We start from the raw sequence: 19,726 nt of genomic DNA, 5'->3' as shown, positions 1-19,726 counted from the left end.
GGGACTCGTCCTCAACGGGTTAAAACTCATGGGGAAAATTTTAAACTTAATCTATAAACATACTATAAACTATAGGTATGTACCTAAATTGTTGGTAAATGATAATATTGTTTTGAAACCGGAGGGCCAAACCCCAAAAACTCGCTTACTTAACGAGTGAGTTCCACTCTCTCTACAAACTAAGTAGACCATGCTTATTTTCAAGTTTTTATTGTAACAAACAACATTCCACTGGTCTACCTCAAAAAATTTGTTGCGAAAGCCTCCAAATCCAAGATGGCGTCCAAGATGGCCGCCATATTTACTGAATTTGTTATTTGAAAGATAGAATTTGATAGAAACATCAGATTTCAACAAATGTGATGTCATATGAAAGAAAATTAAATTTTCTACAAGTTGATACCATTTTTGTGGGTTATTGTAATAACTGGATTGAGATTTTAATGAAAATATACTCATTTTTTGATATTTTTCTCAAAAAAGGAAAATCATGAAAATGTTTGATTCGGCATAAATAAAAGAAAGAATGAAGGATAATCTTGAAACATTTCAAGAATTTCGTTTGACATACAATTAATATTTGGAGAAAATTAGATGTCAGTACCATTTTTGGTTTAGGAGTTATAATGTCTCAAACTTGAAAACTCGCTATGTAAAAATGGCCACTTTAGTTGTGACCAGACCTTGTTGGTTGTAAGAGTCTGCGCGCGCCCAGACTACTACACGCACAACTCTTGTAGAGGCTGCAGTGCCAGTGGTGCGTGTAGTAGTCTTAGCAAACGCAGACTTTTCTTTGACAAACAAGGGTTTGTGCCTGCAAACTAACTTTTCATAAGTGGTTGCTCAGGTGACGCTGATCGCTATTATTTCAAAGTAGATTGTTCTGAAGCAGATGAGGTGAAGCAAAAAATATTTTTCAAATAGTGGTAGAAGCTTGAAACAACCGTGCTATAGAAAGTTTAAAACAAAAAATTTGGATCAATCACTCAAAAAATTCAAGATTGCAGGCCATCAAAGCTGACATAGTGTATTGCGCCAAAGTAAATGTATTACTAGTATTTCGATTTTGATAAAATTTTGTCTGTTTTGCTGTCTATTTATATGGTTTTTATGTATTCTGAACATTGTAATGCTATTTCAAACCATCTAAGGTTTTTATGGAGACATTTTTCAGAATGCACCATGAATATTTCTCTAAAAGGTTAAAAAAAAATAGATTCAAAAATGTTTATGAAAACCATGTAGAAATTAACATCTTTCCCATATAATCAATATTTGGAGAAAATTAGAGGTCAGTATTGTATTTGGTTCAGGAGATATAATGTCTCAAACTTGAAATCCCATTTTACATACTATCATATATTAACACGCATCTGTTCCCAAAGATGTCACAGAGGGTCAAATCCAAGCTCGTGCTTACTTTTCGAGTTCCACTCTCTCTATAAACAAGACCATACATTATATCAAACATACTAAGCAATGTTCGGTAAGTACACCTCAGTAGATTTGTTGCAAAAACCCCCAAAGTACAAATGCGGTCTAATAGGGACGCTATTTTTATTGAATTTAACATTTCAAATATAAAATTTGATAGAGATATTGGATTGCAACAAATTTGATGTCATACGAAGGAGAGTAAAACTTCCTACAAGTTGATAACACTTTAGCTGAGTATTGTGATAAATGGGGGGGGGGGGGCGGGTTGTTTGCTTCTCTTTTTTTTGGTGGGGAGGGGAGGAAATCCATATTTTTATAATGCTTTGAAAAAAGGAAGAAATGTAAAAATGCATGATTTAGTATTTGAGTGGTAGGTGACGCTGGTCGCTATTGCTGTAGCGCTTCATAGTAGATTGTTCTGAGGCAGATAAGATTGAACAGAAAGTATTTTCCAAAAAGAGATAGGAGCTTGGAATTTGGCACAAATTTTGCCAAGATGTCATATTTAGCGACAAAAATAGTATCCACACAAAATTCAAGATGGCGGTTATTAATCGAGGTTGTCGTTCAAGGCATTATTTACCATTGGTGCACGTAAAACAAAAACCCAGCTTTAGTTAATTCCTCAAACTATTTCTAAACTGTGAGTTAGGGATAGAACAACTAATGTACAAACTTGAATCAGTATGTTTGATGCTAAATATTGTTAGATATACCAAATAGATGTGATAAGAATGTTTTTTATACTATAAAAGCAGTCAACAGTTATCATGGTTATAGTTTTTTGAAAGGAATTGGTGATATCTCCGTAGTTTTAGGCTTTATTATAATTTTTTTACATAGTAGAATGTTTTGTGATAGCACTAACCTGCACATATAAATCGAATGTGACATCTCTCCCAATGGTAGACAATACCTTTAGTGTGTTGCGTCAAAGTTAAATCTCAACTTATAATTTGATATATTTTTTTAATCTTCTTATATTGCTGTCTATTATATATTTCTATACATCCGAACGATATTGTACTAGTGTAAACCATATTGAGGGTCTTTCTTCTTTTCTTTTTTTTTTTGGGGGGGGGGGTGGTGGAGCTCATTCCAGTGTTTGGGTAACGCCCGATCTTTGATTTAAAAAAAAAAAATGCTTCTGTATCAAAGATATGGTGTTTTTTTTTTACTTGTATGTTACTGTGCTGTTGTAGAAACGTGAATGATGATGGTATATGTGTAATAATGTCTGATCCGTGGATGTCCTTGAAAGCCCTTCTGATCCGAGAACCCTCCCGAAAAATCCGACATGGCGGCAATTTCTCAAATTTGCTCTTAAATGTGTTGTGCGAAATTACTTTTCAGTATATTGTTCGAATAAAACTGTCCAAATTGATTATTCGTGCTGTATATTCACATTTACAAAACAGCAAGCTGAAACTGTATTTACTGTCATTAGATTTTTCTTACATTGTTAGGCTGATTTCATGTGGGTTATAGTGTCACAATTGATCTGAACTTATGCCATTGGTAGATGCTTTCCCATGTTAGATATCAGGATCACTCGAGAGTGAAAATGTTCATTTTCATTCATTTTTAGAGTGACCTCAGGGATCACTCGAAGAGTGACAAGTGATCCCTAAGGTCACTTTAAAATGAGTGAAAATGAACATTTTCACTCAAAATTCACTCCAATTTCACTCTAAATTCACTGTTTTCTGTTATTCACTCCTTCAAAAGTGAAAACTTCCACTCGATTTATTTTTTCTTTTTCAGAGCAGAATATCACTGGTTTTAAAAAAATGTCTCCATAAAAACCTAAGACGGTTTAAAATAGCATTACAATGTTCAAAATATATAAAAACATGTGAATAGATAGCACAACAGACCAAATTGTATCAAAATCGAAATAATACATTTAATTGGGCGCAATACACTATGTCAAGTTTGATGGCTGTCATCTTGATGATTTTTTTTTTGAGTGGTTGATGTAAATTCTGTTAAACTATCTATAACAAGATTGGTGCCAAGTTTCAAGCTACTACCTCTGTTTGAAAAATGATTTTTGCTTCATCTCATCTGCTTCAGAACAATCTACTTTGAAGTAATAGCGATCAGCGTCACCTGTGAGCTACCACTTGGTATGAAAAGTTAGTTTGCAGGCACAAACCCTTGTTTGTCAAAGAAAAGTCTGCGTTTGCTAAGACTACTACACGCACCACTGGCACTGCAGCCTCTACAAGCGCCAGTGCCAGTTGTGCGTGTAGTAGTCTGGGCGCGCGCAGACTCTGTTTACGACCAACAAGGTCTTGTCACAATTAAAGTGGCCATTTTTGCATAGTGAGCTTTCAAGTTTGAGACATTATAACTCCTGAACCGAAAATGAAACTGACCCCTAATTTTCTCCAAATGTTAACTATATGTCAAATAAAATTCTTAAAACGTTTCAAGATAATACTTTGGTTTTTCTCTGATTTATGCTGAATCAAGCATTTTCATTTTTTCCTTTTTTGAGAAAAAATATCAAAAAATGAGTGCATTTTCCTTAAAATCTCAATCCAGTTATCACAATAATCCACAAAAATGGTATCAACTTGTAAAAAAAATTATTCTCTTTCATATGACATCACATTTTTTGAAATCTGATGTTTCTATCAAAGTCTATCCTTCAAATAACAAATTTAGTAAATATGGCGGCCATCTTGGACGCCATCTTGGATTTGGAGGCTTTTGCAACCAATTTTTTGAGGTAGACCAGTGGAATGTTGTTTGTTACAATAAAAACTTGAATATAAGCATGGTCTACTTAGTTTGGAGAGAGAGTGGAACTCGACCTCTGTTTTTAGCTTTTGGCCCCCCGGTTATTATGGTTTTTGTATAAATGGTCTCAGTAATTTGAACAGTACTTCCGTTTAACTGCGTGTGTAAGCATTAATTTTTATATATTCCACTTCCATTGCTAATAGCCACTTATATATTACGGCCAACGATTTCGAAGATGGGGAGGGGGGGGGCGCAAAAAAAAACCAAATCAAACAAGATAAGACCGAAACGTAATGATGGCGCTGAAATATACAAATTTCGGCTCACTCGCTCGTACTAATTTAGAGTATTTTTTCAAGTTCTCAGTTTGTTAGTGTAAATCGTTATCTATAAGGCAGTCACTATAAAGTCTATCTTGATTAGAATTGTAAGACCTAATAAGTAAAAAATGACAAGAATTCCATGTTTTGTACGTTGAAGTTAATATAACAATTTTCGGCTCGCTCGTTGCGCTCACTCGTCAAAGTTTATCAAAAAACTCCCCAAATTTATCCCCAAAAAATGTATGAACAAAACGTAATGATCTGCGGAAATATACAAATTTCGGCTCACTCGCGCGTAACCTATTTCGAGTATTTTTTCAAGTCCTCAGGTTTCTGGTATAAATCGTTACCTAAAAGGCCGTCGTTATATCTTGATTAGAATTGTAAGATTTAATAAGCAAAAAATGACAAGAATTATATGTTTTGTAAGCTGAAAAAAATAGTACACAAATTTTCGGCTCACTCACTCGCTGCCCTCTCTCGCCAAAATTTATCAACAAAAAAAAAATAAAAACAAAACGTGATGATGACGCGGACAAATGACGATATCTATGGTGTTCACACATGTCATTTTATATTTAGCAGGTAAAATGATACACGGAGCAGCGGCTGCAATTTCTTTCGTTCTGAAGCGATTGCCGATTGGATCAAAAGAGGACGCCAAAGGTTTCGAACATACGGGGGGGGGGGGGATGGGGCGCAAAAAAACCCCCAAATCAAACAAGATAAGAAGCAAACGTGAAGATGACGCGGAAATATACAAATTTGCGGCTCACTCTCTCGTACTGATTTTGAGTGTTTTTTCAAGTTCTCAGCTTGTTGGTACAAATCGTTATCTGTAAGGCCGTCATATCTTGATTAGAATTGTAAGATTTAATAAGCAAAAAATGACAAGAATTCCATGTTTTGTAAGCTGAAATACAAACATTTTCGGCTCGCTCGCTGCGCTCGCTCGCCAAAATTTATCAAAATTTATCACATCTAAATCACCCTCAAAAGACCCCTTTTAAGTGCTTGAAAAAGCATATTATGTGGACGACACGGATGGCGTTGGGGTTGAACGTCTTTTTCAGAAATTAGGGGCGCAATTTTCACGCTTGCCCCGGGCGCCGTTTTCCCTAGATACGCCACTAACGGGACATTATATTTACTAAGAAAATGGTACATATTTTTCTGCATAGAAAGTATTACTCATCTGTTCATTGTCCTCTTAAAATCTTTGTACCTTAAATATTGAAAGTGCTTCAAAATAACCATTTACTATCGCGAAAGTAGTGATCAGTCAATGAAGATCGTTGGCTATCTGTACAATATCCTTTGCATTTATAAAGATATGCTTTCACAAAAGTGAAGAAAGTCGATTTTCATCGAATAGCACTTTTTGACAGAAAATTTGTTCAATTTTAATAGTCCCCTACAGTAAACTCCCTCCATCCCCACATGGTCCCGTTTCATAGTCTCGATCAGTGCACTCTTAAAGTTGACAACATTTCTCAATATTTAACCCTATAAAACGTAAGGGGACGGGGAGGGTGCACATTATTGGTGACTTTTCCTGAAATTTTATTGACAACATTTTGATGATGATAATACTTTGGCTATGTCCGATATTGCTGGTTGCCATGGCAACCCTAAACGAGTTTTTTTTTTCTGTTCCAATTTCAGTTGATAATATGATACTATGCTGAACGACCAAAATAGGAAGTAATCATAGTTCTGAATGGCACTGAGATTGTCTTCTTATTACTTACCTTATTTTTCGTGCGATAACAAACAATAAATGTAATAGGCAGATAATTTGAAAAAAGTATCGTGAGTGACTGAATTTATTTCTGAATTTCTTTTCATACATGGATGTAATACAAAATTGATTGAGCAAACTGACTGAGTACAATGTTATTTGAATCTAACAGTAAGAGATAAATGATTAATCAAATATCCGAACTTATTAAAAAATTTTTTTCAAAGATTACCCTTTAATTTTATGTCACTCTGAATCTTTCACACAAGTTTTGTCCCTAATCATAGTTTTTTATGATATAACCAATCTGCAAAAAAAAAAATCCAAATTGATGCAGATATGAAATGTGATATATGTACCTATCCGAAACAACACATCATACAGTAGGTGTCATATACTTTTTTATATTGTAATGAATAGCGCCCCCATAACATGTGATGTCTTTAAACCGTAACACGATGAAATTTGACAAACTTTTCTTTTGTGGCGAATATGAAAGTAATTGGTGTAAAAAGAGGCATACATACTTGGGATGGGGAAATTATAAGGAAAACCTGTGGTTTTTACCATATTTCCAATGTATTTCTTCCTATTTTGATGATTACCGCCCTCAGTGGTGAGCTTGTGAGAGTTCACGTACAAACAAACACATGACAGGCCATATCGCGTATTTTAATACCATGAAACTACATTAGGTAATAACAATTTTAGCTGATTGAGCAGACATCAAGGCTATAATATGTGCATTGTGCGGATTACTTGATTCAATATCAGTGTTCACTAATGAGTTTAACACTCAAGATGAATACATTTGTCCTTTGAACACATTGAACTAAAGGGCTTTGATAATTTATGGTTTGGGTAACTAGCTCCCACAAACGGTAAAGTATGATGGACATCAATGTCATCGGTTTCTGCTAATAGTATACTCTTCATACATTGTATAATTTGGACATTTATCGAAGAAATGAATCTTTGTTTCCTGCTCATTTTGGGCACATCGAATACTCATTCAATATAGACTTGAATAAATCGTGATTCAAGGAAATGTCCCCATTCCCACTGTGTGCATTGTGCACTGTAAGGATAATTAAAAGTCTTTATCACAGTTTGTTTGTTTTTAATCATATGCATTTTTTTTGGGGGGGGGGGGAGGGGAGATTTTGCTTCTTCCCATTGTCTTTGTAATTTTTTAGTGAAATTATGTTCTTGATAAATATGTTCACAATGTCACATGTATATTCCAACCATTTTTATTATGGAAACATTACGTTTTCCTTCTTTGTCCACATCTCAGAGTCATGTATGCCGCAGTGACCCTGTACCTATTCAAAATAATTTAGGATCAACTATTCATAATTAGCATTTCAATTGCGTGCATTGTACAGAGGCGGATTCGGGAATTCCGTGGGGGGGGGGGATATTTCTGGTGCCACTTCTGGGGTTAATTAGCTGACAAAAAAAAAAGGCTCCCGTGCAATTTCTTTCGTTTCTAGTGTCACTTCTAGTTTTCATCGGCGGGTGACTAGCAAAAAGAAAAAAGAAAAATGAAATAAAAATAAATAAATAGATAAATGAATGAATAAAAGAGAAAAGTAAAATGAAAATAATAAATGAATAAATGAATGAATAAAAGAGAAAAGTAAAATAAAAATAAATAAACAAATAAATAAGAAAAAAAAAGGCTTCAGCGCAATTTTCTAGTGCCACTACAATCGGCTGACTGAGATAAAAAACATAACAAAAAAAAAAGAGGCGCCTTTCGGGGTTTTTTTTATGTTGTCTTAATTTTTTTTTATGTTGTCTTAATGTAAGGCATTTTTTTATGTTGTCTTAATGTAAGGCATAATCCAATATACCAGTTCAAACCCATTGCCAGGGGGAACGTATTGTTTCAGGGGAAATATCTGGTAATAAAGGGTCACTTCCTTTGACAAATAAGTTTGACTTTTTTCAAATGGTGGAATAACACTGCGCGTCGGGGTTGGTATTTTCATTGACAATCTGCTTTTCTTTTTTCTATAAATGCCTCCGCCTCGGTTAGTTCCTGCTGTCCTGGAGGCATATTATGTTTTCGGGTTGTCCGTCTATCCGTCCATCTGTCCGTCCCTATGGGTCCGTTATCAATTTTGTGGACACCTTAAGAACAATTTGAGGTAAATCCAACTGAAACTTGGCATATTTGAAATGTATATGAGTGGACCAGGGGCGGATCCAGGAATTCTGTAAAAGGAGGGGGGGGGGCGCAACTAATATTTCTGGTACCACTTCCGGGTTTCATTTCATTTTTTGTCTTTTTATTTCTTTTGTTTTTAACGAAAAATAAAGGGGGGCTTGCGCCGGTTGCGCCCCCACCCCCCCCCCCCCCCAGCTCTGGATCCGCCACTGAGTGGACGAAGCTGCGCCTAGCTTGGGGGCGCACGCGCTCCCCCGTCCTCTGCAATACCTGAAGGTATTCTGATGAATCTAGAGTATTTCTGTAAATCGTTCTATCAGATAAGGATTCTCTATACACTGTATAGGAAAAATTAGACCATGTGCTCTTGGGTGCGAAGTCGAGTGAAAATGATCAAATTTCACTTTTCTTCATATCTCGGAAATGTATGTCTACACACTAAGAAAAAATGGTTCACTCTTGCACCTTTTAAGGGTGCAAAGTGATGTCACACTGGTGGCTCCCTATGGGTGTTATCTTGCACCCTCAAGAAATTGGTGCAAAAGTTGCACCATGGTGCAATGGTATAATTGTGCACCCTGTGGGCGCACCTTTGCAACATTGCACCCTTTATTGAGGGTGCGAAGTTCTTCCCTTGGGTGCATACTTCCACCCACACTAAGTGTTGCTAAGTTTCACCCTTTTCTTGAGGGTGCATCTTTCCACCCACACTAATTGGTGCTGAGTTGCACCTTTCTTGAGGGTGTGATCTTTCCCCCTTTAATTTTCGGCGCAACTTTGCACCCTTTCTTGCCTCTACTTTTGGTGCAACTTTATACCTTTCGTGAGGGTGCAAAGAAGCACCCAAAGTTCCAAGATTGTAGCCTCTCTTGAGGGTGCGATTTTGTGCCATATATATAGGTATAATGTTGCACCTTTGTGGTGCTTATTTGATCCATGACTGCTGCAAAATTGCTTCTTTAAAGGAGCCAGTCAGTGTCACTGTCTACGCCTTTAGAGGCGCAATGTTGCCCAGTAACCTCAAGTGCACCTTGAGATTACTGGGCAATATTGCGTCTCTAGAGGAACAGGCAGTGACACTGATTGGCTCCTTTAAAGAAGCAATTTTGCAGCAGTTATGGATGAAATAAGCACCACATATTTGCAACATTATACCTATAAGGTAAATATTTAGCATCACATAACCGGGTACAATTTGGTTACTTAACTACTTTAAACCTTGAATAGTGCGAACTAATGCAAGCCTGTTTGCTCAGTATATCAAACTTATGCTGTTGTTGCACTCTGCACAGTAAATAGGATTGGTGTAATTTGGATCCTTTGAATCATGAAATGTGTATGTGGAATTTGTGAGTTCTGAAATGTTAATATAGAAGTTAACTTAGAGTTGTGTTTGAATGACATACTAAAACCAAATATTTACCCAATTACCTTTCCAATAAGGTGAGCACTATCACTATCTATCAAACAAACCCTCTAGGCAAGAGTATACATCTGCATGAAGGAAGAGGTAAAAATATGATATACATTTGTCTGGATACGTTTTATTCAAAACGTACTTGAATACGTACTTATTCACATAATCTATATGAATAAGATATGCTTCTTACCAGTACACAAAGCCTCAAAAACAAGAGCATGCTACTTACATTTCTAAAGTATGCACCATATCTATAAAAAAAAAAGATGTTAAGAGGATTTAACAAGTTGTTTGTATGCATTTAAACGAATAGGCCTACATATTTCCATGCGTACAGTATTCATGTAGCAGTGACGTCATCATGAATCATCAAAAAGATATGTTTCCAGCATAGATATGAATCTACATGTCTTACAATTAGGAGTTTGTTTTATAATGACGATGCCAATTGTCTTAAAGTCCTTATCACGACATGTCTTGGGGTTCACACTTATTTAAATCATGAGATTCTTGGCACTTAGATTACGACTACAATTTATCATCGTTTAGATACTTAATTGACATCCGCATAGTGTACCGTATACAGGTATACGGGCATTTCGATGAAAACATCTAAATACAAGGTATGATTATAATATGAAAATCAAACTTGATACCAGCTCTTATGGGCTACCAATGGAGACTAGGCAGAATCGCAGTTATGTATTCAGATTTTGTCTTGGGTGATACACGTATTCCGACTGATTTGGGATCAATTCGAGTCCCTCGAGCTGAGATTCCGGAACTGCAATGAGCAAATCATCATAACGACTAACAAAGTGACTGACAATTATACATGCACCAGTTTCTGTTTTTTTGTTCCATACACAGAAATTTGTTACATTTTCCAATCCTCTGTAGGCACACAGTGATTTGCAGATCACCTTTGGCTATAACGCCATGGTCGCGTGCAAAATGAATGCAGCTTATCTTAACTTGTAGTTTCCGAATAGGGGACTACCGTGCTTATACATATTAATCGGATGATAGACCCCGTCAAAGAGTAAATTGCGGATATCGTATACCATTGTCAAATCCATTTTTTGTTCTATACACAGTTTCACTGGACTCTTATGAACCACATTAGCATTACCAAATCATGGAGAATAAGAATAATCTTATGTTATTTCCTTGAAACGGCTGCATTTGTATGAGCGGCAACAGTTTGGCATCATACATAACTAAATGCATGTATTATACAAGGTTTCAGGACACTTTGAACCGTGTCCCCCCCCCCCCCAAAAAAAAAAACACCAAACAACAACAACAACAACAACAACTAGTGAAATGTTGTATACCCTAGGCCCATACGTATGATCTTTGACCTTTGAATACACTGCCCACATTTTTCAACGAATAGGCATCTGGATGCAACGTAGGTATATATAAAATGAAAAATGTTTTAGGAAAATACATTTAACCACTTCAGAAATAACTACGGAACAAATAGCATAATATTGACACGTTCCCTTCTTCCTAATGACGTGACAGAAAACTTTCCTCACCGAATCATTCTGTCGTTATTCAAGTACAAGTCATTGGTGATTATATACCTAGTTCGATTAAAAGTATACATGGAGTCATTGCAAAAGTATCTAATGAAAAGTATGCTTCAGAACTACATCATTGTCATTTTTATTCTATAACGCTAATAATAGAGTTATTGTTCCGCTTTATTGCTTAACAGATTGTAGTACTCCTACGACGTTTGTTCAGCAAATATAAGGCACAAAATAAAATTTTGCGAATTTTACACGCTGTTGCCAAAGTCTCTAATCTTCTTTACCACTATTCTCAGACATGAGGTATGCTGATGCTGTATGAATTAGAAACGGAAGCTTCACAAAATGTTAATATTCACCATCTAACATGGTAAAAGCGAAGTGATGTCTTGCCCACATATCGAATTTGTGATTACACTGATTTTCAAATGTAAGCTCATTGACATTCACTTTTTGACTGTTGACGGAGTCGGACTTCCCCAATATAAACACTTGACATCCATCTTTAGATGATCTGAGGAGTGACTTTGGTGGTCATATAGCTCTAAAGTGTTGAAAGTTATTAAAAGAACACCACAATACTATGTGGGCAGTGCTTACCAGGTGAGATACAAAGAAAGAGCACGAAATGACATTGTAGAATTTGACAATGACCTACAATATTTGACCTTGAACGCTGGCACCCACAAGGTGGTAGAAGTAACTTCGTCCAATCGTACATACATATGCAAAGTTTAATTTGGATACCTCAAATAGTATAAAAGGGGAATGAAATCCAAATGTACCCGTGGATTGGAGCAATATCATAAGAACACATAAGTGAACATGGAAAATCGTATGATCCAGTGGAAGTTATGCATTTTTCAACGTTTCAGTGTCACTTTCATGTATGGAAACGTACATGAAGAAAATATCAAGGGAATTCCATAAAATTTGATTCTGTATGAAAAGTACAAATTGCCTCGACTTATTTGTCGTTGCCACAATGTTATGGGTAATATTACCCCCCCCCCCCCCCTTCTGGAAGAAGTAAATCAAGTGCTCCTTTTGTAATGCTAGAAACGTGAAACTATGCCTATTTTCTTTACATTTCTTTATACAATTATCCATGGTTGACGTCAAAGATGTAGCTTTCTCATCTCGAAATGGCGGCACTGAAACTCTAAATATATATGTATATATAGCTCTTCAACGGATTTTCCGATATTCCTCAATTTGTCACGATGTGTTAAACTGCTAAAGTAATCTCCCTGCATTAACTTGTCCACTTGTACTTTTCGTTTCATTTTCCTTCGTGATTCAACGTTGCCATAATCGATTACAGACAGATGTACGAACGGAGGGACAACCTGAACAACATCATTTCTCTGGTGACAATTCCTTGTAAAAGTTTACACCATGAAAACTTTAGGCTGGTAAACTATATCAAGACAATTATTGAACAATATTGTTAATGAAATGCCGTAGGTTTTTTTTTTTTTTTTTCGTGATAGTTGCCTGTTCAGATCAAGGCTTGCAATGTACTGCTGAAGAATGCATCGAGTGTTTCTTCCTTGTTTGGGATACTCAAAGCCACAGAGCACAGAAGGCCGCAAACATTGTAGCGAAGGAAGACACGATTGTATACAGGAATTCGGGCAGATTTCACAACCATCCAGCCAAATAGTGATGTCACTAGTGCGCAGCATTCACAGTGGAGATTGTGGGATTTAGTCCTGCCAGGTTCTGAAAGAGATTTTGGCATGAATAAATAATGACTGAATAAAATTTCGAAGGAAATAGGTCGTTTACACTACGCAATTTTGTTGCTTACATAAACTAACAGGTTGCAACTAAGACCATTGACCAGAAAATGGAAAATTAAATTGATTGTATAGTTTTTGTTGAGATCTACTTCAGGTTTCTAACATTTTTTGCTGAGATAATGAGAAATGGTTTTGAAATAGCTGCGATATCCAAAACAGAGCAATAATAAGTAGGACCCACTTTTTATCACGATCGCTGCGTTTTACTTTGTTTTTGGATGCCTCATCCATTTCAAAACCAATTTTCATTAAATAAAAAATAGAATTCCTCTTAGAATGGCATACTCTCTATTATTTCATAAGTAGGTTCTTGGTATATCACAAAAAGTTAAAAGCCCAAATCCTCGCCTCCGCCAATACTATACCATCCCTCTAAGCTTTGATATTGGTTACAAACAAATCCGGTCGGATAGATTTATTTCAGCTCGTTGTCATATAAGTAAAACATGATAATGTTGCAAAGAAATATCCCTCGTATAGTTCTAGTCACAAAGCAGATGGAATTCCCGTCTCCCACAAAAAAAAAAAAAAAAATGCAGCACTTACTTTGTCACAGACATACAGCATGTCGTCTCCAAGCAGACGGGAAATTAGGAGACAGCATGCAAACATCACTAAGTTAGAGCTGAAAAAGAAAAAGAATAGATGTGGAATAGCCTGAGTAAAGTCATGTTGAAAACAAATGTGGCGAATTTGGACTGAGATGAAAACACACACCTTTTATGTAGGCCTGCATACATTTATGACATAGGGCATATTCAAATAATCCCACATTTTTCCTAACCAACTCAAAGTCTTCATAACATAAAATAACAAAGTAAGACAGCATCATATTACATGCCAATTTAACATCAGTTTGCTGTATATTTTACACAGTTAGGAAAGGAGTAAGACTCAGCCATTCAGCCGTTGCTGAGCTTGCCACAGATGATGGTCCGGGTGCTGGCCATGGCAGTGGATGTAATGATGCCCATTATGGTTGACACCTCTAATCCTGTTACCACACACGCAAAAAAGTGAAAATATAGCCCTCTCTACTTATTCATAACATTGACTTGATTTACTTTAATAATACTGGTAACAGAAAAGAAGATTACCCCCCACCCAAAAAAAAAAAAAAAAAAAAAAAAGAGAGAGAGAGAGAGATGCTGCCTGTATATGAGTTACAATCCATCATGGAGTTTTCAGGAAAAAATCCAAAAAACAGAGAAGACATAGAACGCAAAAGGCAAGAATAAATGATCGCAATGGTCCACTTGAGTAACATAACTCTCAATTATAGATGGTATCAAAAATTGCACTATATTCTTATCAAATTTTCCACAACCCACTAAACGGTGGCTACGTTATAGTAACTGATAAACAGATAAAACTGCGTTCATGTGTAATAATAAGCTTTAATATAATATACTTCACGGATATCACATGCTGAAAATCTAGATGAATCAATAACCTGAAAATACATATATTACGGATTAATCCATTAATTAAACTTACATATTCTTTTGAGGAATCACTCTGTCCTTCAGAATTGCATATAAGTTTACGTGATCAGGAGAATGCGCGCAACTTCATCATACTGTATCTTGCTTGAATACCTGAAAAGGAAAAAAAAAAAATCAAGTGTCATGAGTTCAAGGCCACTTTTCATGCGTGTGTAATAATTTTGCAGAAGAGCTGACTTATGTAAATGTGACTACATAACTCTCTCCATGGCAGCTTAATGTATAGTTCAATTTTTATGCACTGCCTTGCTGCATACAGGGTGTAATTAAGTCCACCACTAACACTACTGTACCTGACTATAGAGAATTATCCCAGCATTAAAATAAGCGTGCAATGTTTGCCATTATAAGGTTAGTTAGTGCACTGGTCTATTTATCCATAAGTATATCAACAATTACTCATCAACTTCAGTTCCTTTTATTCGTTATTAATCAAATGTGGTATGGCACGACGCGATGTATTATCCTTGGGGATGTGTGTGTGTGTGTGTGGGGGGGCGTAAAGGTTATGTAAAGGATACACTTCCTATAGGAATATCCGATTCCACGTTTTCTTAACTATTTTGTTTTGTTGTTGATCGGTAAATGTAAAGAATTATTTGAAATTTGTGATGATGTATGTGTTCACTGTATTGTGAGTATAAATTATGCTTGTATGATTGTGTATGCAGTGAAAATTGTATCATTTATAATGTGTTCATGTACATGAATAATATATGTAAGTTTATGCATGTACGTAGAGATTCCTGTGTGCACGCCCATATGCCAACAAAAAGAATTTCCTAAATGAACAATAAATGAATCTGAAATCTGAAATCGGAAATCGGAATGCCATGACGTCTTTAGCAAGACATTTTATCGTTAAAGCTGATATAATTCCACAGAATGGTTACGAAAAACAAAATAAAACAGAAACAGCACGCATAAAACTAGCCAATTTTAACAGAACTCTAAAATGAACATTTCAATATTACTGCCTACAAGCCTACATTATAAGACATGGCTATTCAACCAAAAACATAACAGATACAAGATATTTGATGAAGGGTAATATCGAGAGTAAGGCCTTGGTCGAGAACATTGTGGATATTTAAAATCATGCTTTACGATGATGTTTGAACTCACCATTTTCCACGTAGTAAGAATCTACGGGGTCTTGATATTATGAAGTGGACAAAATAATGTTGAAGTCAGAGTTGCAGTAAGCCGTTACGAAAAGCCTCAGAAGAGCTGATCTGCTGTGGAAATGGAATTTGAGCTAGATGCTCAGCTCACCTACGCATGCACGAGCTGTACAATGAGCCATCTGGGAGTCAACTTATGTGCACATAAGTTCGCACGACTCAACAATTCATTGAATTCATAAATCATGTTCAAGAAAAGAATGAACATGCCCACAACAGGTGACCAAACGACTGGGTCCGTGAATTGACACTTAAGGAAACATCCATGTCATTATTTTGCATCGAATGTATTCTATGGATTAATAGGCGTTTAAAAAAAAAAACATTTTCCACTTTTGATTCTTAATAATTCAGTAACTATATATCAGATAACACTGTCATTGATATGGGTGATAGTTGTATAGTGCACAATTTTGTTGGAGGTGGTTTAAAACATAAATCAGTTTCATGAAATCCATGATTAATTTCACAGTTAGGTTACAGATTTTGCTCTATTTCCAACCCTCTGTACAAAACTTTCACTTTGCACAGGGGTCAATGGGTGTGTATGGGAGTATGTGGTTAACACCCTGACAATGGTGTTGAACAATGGCCAGGGTGTGAATGCTTTATCATTTATTCATGAGAAATTCCACTATCACAGCTAGTCTTTATTCATTCTAAAATGTGGTGTTTGCAAGCACATGGAAACATATGCTTACATTTTTCATGTGCATGCATTTTACCCTTAGGCTTTACCGTGCATGAATCCATGAAAAAAAAAGGAAAAAAAATCAACCCTTAAAAATATATCGCGTAGTTTGCACCCTTATCATATCCGCGATTTTGCTCTCTAAATGATTTTATTTTATCATTTCATTTATTTTCACTTAATAAAATATGCATACATAAAATGTGACAATAGTATGACTAGTATAAAATGACAATGTGACAAACAAACAAATAAACAAAGCAAACAAACAGCAAAAGATATCAAGTGAAGAGGTGAGTGAGAAGGCAATTGGCCTTATCCAAAACTAATCCCGGAAAAGTAAATACATTGTATATACAGAGAAAAACATTGGCACACACACACACACACACACACTCACACATACACACACATCCATACGCAGACAAAAACATGGACCAGCGCACATTAACAATACGCAAGATGTCATTTTCACAAACACACCCTATCTTGCTAGTCTCTTATAAATTCGTAAAATGATATTGGTAACTTCCAGAAAACCTTTCAAGTGAAATACGCTTGAAAGCTTTCTTAAAACTTTGTACCGTTTTCTTACATTTCACATCAGAGTGGATGGAATTCCAGATTTGAGGGCCTTGAAAAAAAATATATATATATATTTTTTGCTGTCCCGAGATCGAGTCGCAACGAAAATCTTTAGGGTGTATAGTAGGGTTTGACTCTATCATCGCACAGTAAGCATGCAGGGAATGCTGTGACATATTCCATTTTGATTGGTCAATACCAGACGAGCAGTGAGGTATTCTTCGTTAGCTTGTTCGCAGACCCTTCCATCAAAGACTCAACTTAATTCAAAAATGCTCCAATGGATGATTATGAAATTATGGGAGAACATCAAGTTTTATGATATCTTAAAAAAAAAAACATGTACATGGTAGCACCACGACGGTATGCAATATTGTATTCAAGTGTCGCTCAACACCATATAGGTCTTTCTTTGAGACTAGTTATGGGCTCAATATTGCACCTTAGCAAGAATGACCCACAAACAGGAAGATATGTCTTTGTAATGGTAATTACGTTTCGACATCCCAACCAATAAGAGATAGGTTAAGTGAATGTTAAAGACACGGGGATACACGAATAGAAATTGCGCAAAAAAAAAAATAAAACGAACATTATTCTAATAGGCATGCCTGGGCAGTAATCTGATGTATCTATTGATAAAGAATTCTATTTGAAGATTCATGTCAGTTTGCTTTGTCAGAATCATGAGGAAAAGTGATAAAATAAACCGGCTATCCGGGGTACAGTTTACACACTTTCACATGAAACAGCTCTGATTAAGAGTAACACTTATGCACAATAATATTTCTGTTCAGATTTGACTTTTGCTTTATATGTTTTTATCTTAAAGTATAGGATTTCATTTCATTTAATAGATAGACAAGCAAAATATAGCCAAAATTATGTGAACGTCCAAAATGAATCTTCAGATTGCTCAGCGAGACGGCGGCATCGAATCCCGATCAGTGAAGGCACAAATGCACCTGTGGAATTGTTTTGTACAGCAATGGAAACCTGACGACTATTTGAATAATTACAGCCAGTTGGAACTTCATCTGTTAAACCTCCTAGGTTATTCGTACAATGTGATTGGTCAATACCAGACAAGCAATCAGGTATTCTACGTTAGTTTTTTTTAGTAGACCCCTTTCATCATGGACTCAACTTGATTTGAAAATATACTCTCGATGAATGATTATAGAATATGAAAGAAAATTAAGTTTCCTGATATCAAAAAATATATGTTCATAATATCAGCAGAAGGATATGTAATATTGCATTTTAGTGTCGAGCAACACCATAGGAGGTCTTTGTTTTGAGACTAGTTTGGGGCGCAATATTGCACCGTCAATGACCGGGGCAAGATCGAACCCCAAATGAACCATATAAGAAGCAAAGTTCCACCATTTTCGCAAATCGTGTAATTTGCACCCATTTCCGCGACTTCGAACCCTTTTAGCTCCCTTATTGAACCTTTTTTTCTTAGTGTGTATATAATGGTGTCTTTATGAAACTTATTACAACATACTGTCTTACAACGATTCTCTTGGAAAGTTTCGGGTCATGATCGAGGTCAAAGGTCAAGGGTCAAAGGTCAGGTTAAAATGCTGAGATTACGCTGTATAACGCTGAAATTATCATTTGCTCCATACCTGGGAAAAGATGCATACACCTAATTAAACTTGGTAATACGTGCATTGCACCAGTAATTCTGTACGGGAAAGAAACGGGATCATGGCTGTCAAAGGTCAAATAAAAAGGCTAAAATTTCACTACTTTTCCCATAATTTGAGAATGGGTCAAAGCAAAGCAGAAAATTGGCATACGTGTATATCACGTCATGATCATGACTATTTGGAGAAAGTATTTTGGTCATTCAGCTCAAAGGGTAGATATCAAGTGAAAGTGCCGTAACTCTGCTACTTACGTCATACTATTTCTTTACATATAAGTTGTAAGCAAGGCTCAAGGTCTCTTCGTGCAATTTGAATATAGACCAATAAAGTCGTGTATCATGAGAATTGAAATCTCTAGAGCAGTTTTGGGCCGTGATATAAAAGGGAGGGACATTGATTTTTCGTCATCGCTGAAAATGGTAGTATATACATTGTAATGAGGTCCAATATCAACAAAATTGCACCTTAACCAAGTAACTAACACCGCATAGAAATTAAATCTTGTCAAAATTCCCAAATTATTGCTCTCTGAAACAATAACGTCATCCCGACGAAACTTGTTCAAGAATGTATAATAATCATGTAACCGCCAAGGGTTTTGCAATCAAATTTTTCAAACAAGTGATTTCAATTTCTTGCTACTCATGAAAAACTGTCATCTCACATCGTCAAAACATACTGTAGGCCTACACCTATTGGAAGTAGAACGCGATATAGCGGATACGGGCGGATGATGCCCGTTATGATTGCTATGGTTTGCCATTCCGAAATACTAAAAGCCGATATACCTAGATGTTCATTAAGATGAAATTTTGTGGCTTTGATACGAAGCATTGGAATTTGTGAGCCTTGTTAATCAAGAAATTAAGAAGGTCCATTATTCCGTCGATTCATTAAATCGATAATAAC

Source organism: Diadema antillarum, unplaced genomic scaffold (assembly GCF_040938485.1).
Source record: "Diadema antillarum isolate AM-2024a unplaced genomic scaffold, OU_Dant_1.0 scf00000024, whole genome shotgun sequence".
NCBI lineage: Eukaryota > Metazoa > Echinodermata > Echinoidea > Diadematoida > Diadematidae > Diadema > Diadema antillarum.
The sequence above is the reverse complement of the archived record's forward strand: the minus strand, read 5'-3'. Positions refer to the sequence as shown.